This window comes from Mustela lutreola, chromosome 2 (assembly GCF_030435805.1).
Source record: "Mustela lutreola isolate mMusLut2 chromosome 2, mMusLut2.pri, whole genome shotgun sequence".
Taxonomy (NCBI): domain Eukaryota; kingdom Metazoa; phylum Chordata; class Mammalia; order Carnivora; family Mustelidae; genus Mustela; species Mustela lutreola.
Genome location: NC_081291.1, coordinates 113,660,377 through 113,673,027, shown reverse-complemented (window position 1 = coordinate 113,673,027; position 12,651 = coordinate 113,660,377).

Sequence of the window (12,651 nt, the reverse complement as noted above, 5' to 3'; positions counted from 1 at the left end):
TTGATTCAGTCAAGCTGCAGTAAGATCAAACAGGCTCAACAGGGACCCAGGAAGATGGCATCGAGAAGGGTACTGCTTCCCAGTGGCATCACTGGGGCTTCATGGAGGAGTGAAATTTGGTAAGAAATATTGAACTGATTCATTGACTTGATGAAGCTGAAGAAGATTTAAGGTACTAGAAACACTAGAAAAGCAAAACTGTCTTCAGGAAAGACCCTATACTTTAAGTATTAAAGATTCTGGAATTTCCTTAACAGGAGAAAAAATTTCCAGATATTCAGGGCCAATGGGAAGGGGGAAAGGCATGGAGGAAGGCTAATTCAATTGCTGTTTTCTATCTTGTATCTTTATAATTGGAAGATAGAATGAGCCGCCCCAATACAATCCGGCACATACAAGAAGCTTTATAGCATAGATATTCTACTCTTGGAGCAAACACACGTGTCTTTTGAACACCTGCAAGAGAAGAAGCAAGACAGCCTTGTTTTCCTATTATATTAGGTCAACAATTGGAAAAGACCCTGCTATCATCAATTTCACTTGGTGTTAAAATTCCCTTTTACTGAGTCACTGCTAAGTGGTAATCCAGTCTCTGCATACGCGTCACCTGTATCAACACGTTCGTAACTTCTTGGGTCTTCCATTTCCTCCATCAGACTTTGTTCCAAACTCCCCTTGACTCTGAAGCAGAACCGAGTTTGGAGATTATGCTTGCCTGAGTGCCACATAAAACTCATCTTTAACACATAATAAAATGTTGTTCCTCCCTTCATTTTCCTTCCAAATATATTTGTTTTCATTTTGGCAACATATTACATTAAAAAAAAAAAAAAAAACTTTGATTTTTTAGCTAAAGATTAAAAAACCTTTAAAGAGCCTTAAAAAGAGTCTGAAGCCTTCTCTGAGGGTCAGGTTTTAGAGTTGATGACTTTTTTGTTGTTGTTTTTATTTTCTTACTCAAAAGACAAATGGTTCTGACAGTTGGTACATACATAGCTTATGCCCTCCCCCCAGTGCCCAGCCCATGAACAGCGCCCTCCAGTTACCTGGCCTGATGATAATGGACCTTAAGGGGTTGAAAAAATCTCCACTTCTAAAAAGGAAGAAGTCAAATGCAAAAGATAGTGGTTCTGTTGAAACTCTACTTTTGTCTAATTGTTCTTTGTCAGAGGAAATGGTTCTTGGGGGACAGACTGATAGGATGTTCCGGTCTTAGGTAGAAATATATACATTCTTTCAGCGGTGCCCTGGGTTACCATGGACTGTTACCCTGTTCCTCTCCAGGTTAGAATTAGAGGGCCCTATTGGCAGAAACTGTCACCAGTCTCCTGGGCAGGACCTGGGGGTGGCTTTCTGAGCTCTAAAATAATAATTCCTAAGAGAGCTTACAAACTGCTTTCACACATGAAACAGCCCTGGGAGGAAGGTTATTAATAGCCCTATCCTAGAAGAGAGAGCTGAGGCTCAGAATTGTTAAGTGACTTGCCAGAAGCGATGCAGCTGGTAAGTAGCAGATCTGGGGATGCAGCCAGGTCGTGCAAGTCCACTGTGCTCTCCAGCCGCCACTCTAGGGGCACGGAATACCTCCGAGCACAATGTGTGCTTTGCCCAGACTAATGTGCCCCCTGTGCAAAGGCATCCAGAGCTGTTCTCCTAACCCATCCTAGACCTCAGGAGGCAAAGCCACGTGTGTGCTGCAGGGCCTCCAATGGCTAAGCGCCTGCTCGCGTCTTCTGTGTCATGCGGTGGGGAACGACCAGGTATTCTGTCTGACCGGCACTGTGATGATGGCGGTCGGGGAAGGCCACCACCGAGAACAGCTGTGGCGCTGAAGCACACGGCAGCAAGTCTCCCCAGAGACTGTTGGTTTACTTTCCACAAAGGGGAAAGCTCAGCAGCTGTGAGGTGCAGCCTATCAACCAAGTTCATGTCATGTCAAATGCAGTGGAGGGCAGAGGCGACAGGGTCCCTAAGACAGGTCTCTCTCCCATGGGCTACGATTTATGACCCCCAGAGACAGAGACTGCTGAAGGAAAACAATGCGGAGGGTTCTTCCTTCCGGTTCACAGTTACTGAGGCCCAAGGCATCTGTCAGTGCACCAGGAGCTTCCCACCCACCCACCCCATGACTTTGAATTGTCTGCAAACAGAGGCTGCAGGACTGAATGCAGCTCTGCCTTCGGTGTTTGCCATTGGAAAGACAGGGCTGCCCAGGCCGGTATGGTTTTGGAATTCGTGTTTGCCTATTCTGGGGGTTTGGTACTGCATTGTTCCCCGGATGCTCACTCAGAAGCCTCCGTGATACTCTAGAAGCTGCCCTATGTGGCAGGCCAACAAATCCCCATTCTTTCTCTTGAGCTGCGTTCCCCGGGAAGGTGCACCTTTTGATGCGTGCTCTTGTGCTTCCCGTTTCTCCCATTTCTCATTATAGTTGTTTGGCTTCCAGTTAAAATCTGTGAACCGAAGGCAAGGTATTCTCTCTTCGTCTAGGTTAAATCTCCTGTAGGAAACCTGTAAAATGATCTCATCTAATAAGCTTTCTAGGCTTTTCCCTCTACCGTCCATCAGGCTGCTCTCAGCCTCCCTCTACTTAGTCCCTGGGATTAATGAAGGCCACATAAAGTTGCAGACAGCCTCGCACCCCTTTCCACACTTCACACCTGGAACACAGGACGGGCCAGCGGGGCCAGCAGGGTAGTACCCTTGGCGGAAATGGCAACATTCCAAGCCTGGAGAGGTGCCTCGTTTTCCTGTGAGGCTTGAGATATGCTCTGGCTGAAGCTGTGGAGAGCAGTTCTTGTAGGAGAGACAGAGTACCCCCACCTGGGAGTGGGTGACTAGAAGAAGAATTTTGAGAACTCTCCAGAATTATCTAGGTGACTCCGCCCAGGTAGAAACTCCCCCAGGTGGAGCCTGTGACATCTCCTTAGCAGGAAAAAAAGGACCGTGAGGTAGTGAAGATGGAGAAGCATCTTCCCTTTAAAAAAAGAAAGGGAGTCACAACCACTGATCTCCCTTCACATAATGTAAAGAAAATTATGAATAAAACTTCTCCTTCCTCCCTTCTACATGATGCCGTCCTCCATATGTAGGGAAAACACAATTGCGTTGTCTTTAAAACACACACCCGTGCACGTGCGTGCACACAGTCTCACGCATATGCACATACAGACGTCTTCCAAGAAAGCCAAGCCTTCAAAAAAGAAATCTTATTTTAAAACACTTGGGTTTTTCAGGCCAGGAAATTAATAATTCCTAGACCTGACCCATTTTTGTGGCTGCCAAGAAGGAAAAGAGAAAGCTCTTTAAATTTTGTATGGATCCATTTATCTCTTAAAATACGCCAAAGCGATTTGAGGTGGGGGTGGAAACCAAAGTGTTTATCTCTCCTGCCTGATTCTCTCTTTACATTTCTATGTGTGGGGAAAAGAGTAAAGCCTCTTCCCGGGCCATTCTGACTAAAGCATCCTGTTCCCGCGTTGGAAGGTGCCTGCGAGCTCTGTGCCAAGAGGAGAGAATCACACTTCCTCTCCTGACTCCATTTACTCCATCATGAGGGAGTAGATATTAAGTCTGGATGTCTTTCCTCACCAAATTATTTAATGCCATTTCTGAACTGCTTTAGAAAATGTAAAAAGGGGAGAAGCTGGTTTTTCTTGGATGCATGTCTCCTTTCTTTTCTTTCTTAAGAGACTTAATTATAAAAGGGGGAAAAAGTCCAATACCTTCTCGTCTCGTTTTCTCTGTGAGTGACAGCTGATGATCACTTAGGAACCATAAGCCAGAAGCAGGAGAAGAACATAGCCAGGTTGTGATGTGTCTGCCAATGGCGTTCATTCCTTCAGACTCAGACTTCAGAGGAGACGGGATTTTGATCAGTTAAATGCCAACAATAGAAATGGCCTGATTTTCATTTCAAATCCTAAAAGGCAAGTCGATATTTAGGCAACGTTTGCATTTTACTAACCCTTCTGCTTTGTTTTTTGATGAATGCCAAGCACATCTATGCATCAGGGAGAGATTGCCAGAACGAGCCAGAGTGCCCTAGACCTCTCTCCCTAGGTAGCACACTGAAACTGGTAGACACCGTGGGGGTCTCCTCACCCCACTGAAATGTCAGAATTGAGACATATCCTTGATGAGAGTCAGGACCCTGGAAACTGAATCTTATCACCAGTGTGTATAGTGAAGTTGTTGCAGAATCACATTTAAAAGACTTACTTCCTCTTACTCCCCGTTTACTCTCTTGGGAAAGCTGATAAGTAAATGATCCAAGAATTCTTTCCTTAGTAAACAAAGTCAGAATCTATTTCCCCCCTAAAAATCTGAATTCTGTCCTTGTTCTTTTTCAGGAAACCCATCAAAGAGCAAACGGAATTAAAGATGACACTTGATTGTCTGATCCGTTAGTGTGAATAAAATTATCCTGTGATTGAATGTGCCTTAAGTGAAAATTTAAACTTAGATGCTGCATTTTCACAGCTGGATGTAGCATTAACTTCTTCAGGGCTATCTGTGCAGTGAACTATTTTGTTTTTGTTTTGTTTTGTCTTTTAAACTCCACGTTTATCATTCGTTTAGCAGATTTGGGGCTCTTTCTCTACTGGGAATATGTGCAATTATAAGACGCACCAAAAAAAAAAAAAAAAAAAAAAAGAAGGGGAAAGAACTTTCTGAGTAGCAAATCTGTGCCACGAAGGAGACGTGACATGGAGATGCGGAGCCCGAGGATAGTAATTTTTCTGTGCTGCACACACGAGCTTTTATTTCGTGGCTTTGTCACAGGCTTTTCTCCTTCTGTGCCGTCACCTTTGAGAAAAACGATTGCACCTTCTCCAAGTCTGCCTTTTTAACAGCTACAGTTGAGTTGGCAAGACTTCCCCAGCTCTGAATATAGCCATTTGCCGACTCCGGCCTCTTTGCGAGACTGACTCAAATCTGTGATCTTCTGTTCAGCATACACATCAGCAAAGTGAGAAGATGAGCACTAAATATAGGCTCTATTAACTTTACTTTTAGATTTACTGCCTTCAAAAAGTGCCTATTCTGAGAAACATAAACGTTATTCCTACATATGTATGTACACACGGTACCCGGAGTCATACTGTGCAGCCTTCAAAAACATACCATCTAAAGGAGTAGGTGCTAAGATGAGGAACGCTTGCCAAATGGAAGAAAGTCACTCATTTCCAATATCCCCTCTCGAGTGGCACCGTGAAACAGGCTGCAAACACATTCCCTGAGCATTCCTTGCTGATACAGCCACTTGGTATTTATATCTGACTGGATGGCGGCACACCGCTAAGGCTTCCTGTAGTCTGCTCCCAGGGACTCGATGCCGGACGGAACTGGAATGTTCAGTCAGAAGGAAACAGTGTCAAGGAGAATTAATAGAGCCAGGATCTGTATTAGGATATGGGTCGTATGTGTGTTTTATAAACTTAGCATTGGTGGGTTTCGCCTGTCAGTCCATTTTTTTTTTCCCCTCCTTTTATCTCTCAGGCTAACATCAGAGAAAATGAAAGAAAAGTCTTGGCTGTGAGGATTGGAGGCTCAGGGGGCCAAATGTCCTTGCCAGATCCTTAGAGCATCTTTACTTTGACTCCTAAAAATAGTAGCATATGTTATCGAGTGGCTTTTGTTTCCGTAGTTCTGTCGTGGGCGTCGCAGGCATAGATGCTGCTGATGGGACAGCGGCACGGCCCGGAATGAGGGACTCGTCTCCAGGTGTGGTGCAGGAGAGGGTCCGGGGAAATAGGACGAGGGAGACCGTGCATGATTTTAGGAAAAAGGGTTGAAGAGAGGACGTGCTTCCAAAAAAGATCTTTCTCAATGTGTCGTCTGACTCAACCAGCTGGCAAATTACGCTTGCCAAGTCGCTCTCTTTCCTTCTAAGTCATTTGGCTCCATGTTCATTTGAATACGCCTCTCCTTTGGGAAAGAGAGATGCCTCCAGTTAGCCTCTCTCCAAGGAAGCTCTTGACGTTGTCTTGGTCACAAAGTTATCTCCTGCCCCACCCACTTTTCACCAAAAGGAAGTAGAGAGGAATGAGCTATAGGAGATGGTTTCCATGGCACTGCAGTCAGCCACCATTCTGCCTTCCATATAAGGAGCCCCCCTACATACACCAGGGATGAGGCTGGAACAGATTACTGTTGCATAATCTCAAGTGTGGACCACCCTGCGTTAGCTGTCATCGTTTTATGAGACCAGTTGGCTCCCTGGAGAAAGAGTGATACTCTTCACTAAAAATGTCTACTCTTCCTGTTGACGTTCGTTTTCTGTTTTTACCTTATCCAATTTCAACACTAGTCATTTTCTATTTTTTAGAGCATCAGATGTCAGTGCTAGATAAGAGTTGAAGAATCTCTGTGTGGTGTCAGAAGTATTAGGATACGGGGGTTTTCTCTTTGGGAACAAGATGGTGGGGAAAGCGACAATAGGGCTCTGCTCCAGGTGTCAACCTGACGACCATGACTGTGAGAGAGAGAGAGTTTTGTGTGAATGTTAAATGGTAAAGGAGAAGGGGGAGACAGGTAGAGGCCAGGTTTTCTCTCCACCAAGAGCAAGAATGTCCCACTGAGTACAAGGTTAGCCCCACCACGATCAGCTGCTAGTCAGAATAACATTCCCGGATTTAGGGAAAGCCACACGAACACATATAGAAATATGCCTTTTTTCACATATGTGGTACTGACAGAGCCATGATATTCCTAAAATATAGGTTCCTCTTTCTTATTTTATTCTTAGAAAATCACTTTTCTCCACTACATCGTGAACCATCACTGACTTATCCAAAATAACCTACATGATTCCTTATGAAAATAAGAATAAAACCTGTTATAAGCAAGTGATTTGGGTATTTTCTTTGTATTTATGTATTATCCAATTATATTAAAACATTTCTATTTACCTTCTTTTTTTCCTCTGAGTTATGTTTTTCCAATGCTCTATAAGAATACAAAAATGATATTCCTTTTTTTTCTGTAAAAGATCTGCAACTCCTTTATTATATTTAGAAATCCAATAAACTTCTTATTACATATACTTGTCTTTGTGTGGAATTCTTTTTGAGGTGGATAATCCTGGTTTCCTTTCTTCTGACCCCTTTTACTGTGATTCATTTTTTATATCATTTGCTTTCCAGATGGTCTTCTGAGAAGGGAATGCCTCTCAGAGCAAACACGATGCCAGCAAGAGTATGAAGGCACCCACTCTCCTCCACTAACAGCACAGAAGATCTTAAGGTTGGATGTATTCTAAAATTACTTGACCACTCTGTGTCTTAACCTTACAAGTGAAGGATTTTTTGCCTTTAAAGCTGGATTCAACCCCCAAATGGGTCTCTGGATGTGGGGGTGGGAGGTCTCTGCCACCAACACTGGCTGACTTTTTCACACTTCTTCATCCGTACTGTGTGGACTTGTCAGACACTAAGAATCTGCCCTGTACTAGGCATCTTGAAGGATACGGGTATGCATCAGGCAGTTCCTGCTTTCAAGACTTCTATAGTCTACCAGAGCTGATCGATATGGAGCCATTTGGGGAAATGAAAGAAAGACTCAGACACTTGAGAGAGTAATTTAGCATTTGAAAACTTTCACTGTTCGTTTTATCATTTTTTTTCCATTTTATTTTATTTATTTTCAGTGTTCCAGCATTCGTTGTTTATGTACTGATCTGGAATTATTTTTACCTTCATTTTACAGATAAGAATGCAAGACATAAAGTTAATAATCCATTGTGACTGTTCACTAAAAGCTTTTTTTTTTTTTTAAGTAACAGACCTACAGGGGAACCCAGTACCCCTGACACCCAGTCCACTGGTTTGTCCACTAAGCCTTAGGAGTGACTGGAACTAGAGGGTACATGAAAGTCCTCCATGAAATTCAGAAAAGATTATCTCTGTCTTTCCCAGTCTGGCCTTGGGTTTCATCTCTCCGGCATCACGTGTCGGCCTACCAATGCTGGTGGAATCTGAGAACATAGATGCAGAAAGCCAGCACTCAGAGGCCACCTTTTTTTTTTTTTTTTAAGATTTATTTATTTTTTATTTGAGAAAGAAAGAGAGTGCAGGGTGGTAAGGAGAGGGATTCAGGAGTGTGGGGTTGTGGGGGGAAAGGGGTGAGTCTCCTCCTCAAGCAGACTCCCCACTGAGTGCAGAGCCTGACACAGGGCTTGATTTCAAGACTGTGAGAGACCATGACCTGAGCTGAAACCAAGAGTCAGACACTGTATCAACTGAGACACCTCGGCGCCCCAAGAGGCCACCATTTTTAAAGGTGCCATACACAAGCTGGTTTTGAATAAGCAAATAATAATAGACAAATCACTGGGACTCAGGACATACATAATTTCTTCCCAGAAAATTCTAAACAATCATAAACATGTAATCTTGTCTTCCTTTTCCCTGTTTTTCTATTTCTCACTTTCTGTTCTTTGACTCTCTTCCACTCTCTGTATTCTAACGCTAGCAACACATACATTCGTTTGTCCTAGTCACAGACTATGAGAGCATGAAGTCCTCTTAGAGCACTTGTACTCTGATCTTATGAGAGAACACCAAGTCCAGAGACATGAAGGGATTTACCTAAGGTCACAAAATAATTTAATTTCAAGGCTGGATCTTGAGTCCAATGCTATCATACTGATGACTTCAATAATGTGGAAGAAAGTGGGACAAGTGCTCTATCTATAATTTCCATTTCTATGAAAAAATAAAGATATTAGAAATAAATGAAAATGCAGAGGGCTCCATGTCCATAGACCCTAATTAGAGAAATTCCAAAATAAAATAAACCAAGGAGGAATATCAGTGATGCAAAAAGGGATGATGATGAGCAAAGAAAATGGCAGACATAGAGTTTAACCTCCAAAAGTCAGGTGTGTCCTAGGAATATGAGGACAGTGGAACACTAGAATATAATTTATAATATTTTTTGCAACTTGCACAGAACAAAATAGAAAAATCTTATGAACATATCTTAATAGATGCAGAAAAAAGATATAATAAAATAAAAATACAATTAAAAAAAAAAAAAAACCCTTAGCAAACTAGGAGTAGAAATTCCTTAACTGAGTAAAGACTATCTATGCAAATTATCCCAGATAGTGAGACATTAGAAGTAATTATTCTAAATTATAAATAAGAGAAAGATAACTACTATCACCACTTCCATTCAGTTTTGTACTGAGGACTCTAGTCAGTACAGTTATACTAGAAGCCTAAATGAAATTTATAAAAAATGGAATGTAAGAAACCAAACTGTCACCAATCATAGATGATGTAACTATAAGAAATTGCAAAACCAAAATGGGCAAATAATTGGCTCCAGAAGTTTAACAAGTTTTCTAGCTATCATGTTAATATACAAAAAATGCATTTTATTTCTATGTAACAACCACAAAAAGTTTGATAATGTATTTTGAATAAACCATATAAAATATTAACAAAAAATGTAAACCACCTAAGAATATCTTTTTAAATGTAGAAGACCTTAGTGGAGGAAATCATAAAATTTTACTGAAAGACATTAAAGTAGATCTAAAGAAGTGGAAAGATAGACCGTACTCGAAGATAGGAATATATTATAAAAATATAAATTCTCGGGGCACCTGGGTGGCTCAGTGGATTAAGCCTCTGCCTTCAGCTCAGGTCATGATCCCAGGCTCCTGGGATGGAGCCCTGCATCGGGCGCTCTGCTCAACAAGTTAAAAACAGAAGTACCCTATGATACAATAATCACACTACTGGGTATTTACTCCAAAAATACAAAAACATTAATTCAAAGGGGTAAATGTACCTCTATATTTAGAGGAGAGCCTGCTTCCCCCACTCTCTGCCTACTTGTGATCTCTGTCAAATAAATAAATAAAATCTTTTTTTTTTAAGATTTTATTTATTTATTTGACAGAGAGAGATCACAAGTAGAAAGAGAGGCAGGCAGAGAGAGAGAGGGAAGCAGGCTCTCCGCGGAGCAGAGAGCCCGATGCGGGACTCGATCCCAGGATCCTGGATCATGACCTGAGCTGAAGGCAGCGGCTTAACCCACTGAGCCACCCAGGTGCCCCAATAAATAAAATCTTATATATATATATATATATATATATATATATATATATATATGTATATATATATATATTTTTTCTCCTTAAACCAATCCATAGATTAAATGGAATTCTAATCTAAATCCCACCAAATTTTTCTATTGACTTTGATAAGCTGATTACAAAATTTCCCTGGAAAAGCAAACTCTAAAATACCCAAGACTTTTTTGAAGAACAAGGATAATTTTGTTTATCAGATAAAACCTTACATAAAACTGTGGTCATTAAGGCAGTGTACTATTTGTATAAAACAACAAATATACAATTGGACCATAGTTGAGAACCCTAAAACAAAACCATCCATTTATGCTTTACTTAATATGGGACATGGATGATACTGCAAATCACTGTGGAAAAGGTAGATGCTGAGATAATTGGTTTTTCATGTGGCAAAAAAAAAAAAATAACATCCCATGCCTACCTCATGCAGACAAAATTTTGAGACCTATTAAAAAATCTTTATGACTTTCAGGTTACAAGGATTTCTTGAGCAAAATTTAAAAAAAAAAAACATTAAAACTACAAAGAACTGATAATTTAGACCTCACTAAAATTAAGAAATGTTGTTAATCAAAAGATTCATAACAGATTCAAGGTGAAAAAAACTATTTGCCAGACACGAAACAAACAAAGGGTTACTACTATCCAGAATCTACAAAGAATTCCTAAGAAAAAGAGTAGTAGTAGAAAAATGGGCACAAGAACAGATATTTCATGGAAGGGGAAACACACTCGGCTAGCTGACATATGAAAGAACATTTAAGTTAGTCATTGTGAGTTACCATTTTATATCAACCAGATCAGCAAAAATCTAAAAGTCTGATAATGTCAAGTATTGGAGATAATGTGGAGTAATGGTTATTTATATGCAATACTGGTGGGAGTAGAAGCTGTTAAAATCACATTGGAAAGCAATTTAGTAGGTCCCTGGGCTTAGTCGGTTAAGCATCTGCCTTTGGCTTAGGTCATGATCTCAGGGTCCTGGGCACCACACAACAGGCTCCCTACTTGGTGGGGAAGCCTGTCTCTCCCTCTCTCTCTGCTCCTGCCCCTTGCTTATTCTCTCTATCTCTCTCAAATAAATAAAATCTTTAAAAAAAAAAGGAAAGCAATTTAGCATTATCTAGTAAAGATTAAGATGTACAAATCCTATGACCAACAATTCCACTTCTGCCCACATATCCCAGAGGCAAGTACGAAGATACAAAGAGCGGTACGGTTTATTAATGAGAAAAGCTAAAGATAACACAAAGTCCATCTGAGGCTAATTGGTCAGTAAATCATAGCATATTCCTGCAATGGGGCACTGTATAACTGACCATTAGTGAGTATGCTCTAGGCTGAGTAACTTGATATGGTCAGTGCTCAAAAATATAATATTAGAAAACCATTAGAAGAAATGGTTTTAAAGGATAGGTATATTTCTATCATTTGTCAAAAAATTAAGCAAAACTAATCATGCTAAGGATCTCTATATCCATATTCCTATATACATACTGGGGAACAAGATAAAAGGAGGAAGATGTGATTGGTGAAAGACATAGGGAACTTCAGTGTGTTATTAATACTAGATTTCTGTAGTTGGCTTGTGGGTTCATGGACACTCGTCATGATACATTATACCATGTGCTCTCTGTGCTTCTTAACAGTTCATAATACAATCGTTAAAAGAGAAAGGAAGGGAAGAAGTGCTTCCTGGTAACTCCCCTTTCTACTCCAGTACAGAGTCAAGTGCCTAATACATCCTTAGTGACTGATGCATCTGAGATTAAGGCTGCCTTCGGAAAGGGGCTAAGAGAAGTCTCCTCTCAGCACTTTTTATACAAAATCCTAGAACCCACTTCTTTAGTTGAATGTAGATGAGGATGAATGGAAAATGGAACCTAGAGCAAAGCTCTCAGTGCAGGCCATGCAATTACAGGATACTTCCCTTCCCATACTTGCCCTGACATCTCCTACAAAGACTTCTACCATCAAGTCTCCACTACTTACTTTATTGAAACTGACTAGTCCCTCTTCCAAGTTCCCTTTACAGTGCAAACTAGCATACCACCGTCCCTCGGTTGTGTCCATATCTGCATACCCAAACAACTATGGGTTGTTTGTTGGTTTTTGTTGTGTTTTTGTTTTTGTTTCTGAGAAGGGAAAAGTCTTACTAATTTAGGGGCTCCCAAAATATCCAGCACAGCCTGGCACATCACAGATCTTAACTGAATGATTATCCAGTGGAATTAAATTGGTCCTGTTTCAACTCCACCTTAGATTCATGTTGAAACCAAAGCATTTCACCTCTTTCTGCCTTGGCTGTTATGCTCAGGAAGTAAGTAAACTATTCATTACTTTCCTATGATGAGATAAAAGTAACAATGGTAGAGAACTCTGCGTGAAGCATCCCAAACACGATTCCTGAATTCAGGTGGAAGGGTCTTCCTCTCAACTCTCTTATTAAGGGCATGAGTCCAGTAAATAGGAAGAAGGAAGAAACAAACACACTACAGTCATGTCAACAAAGTCTGCCATGTTCTTGGAGTCATGCAGAACCC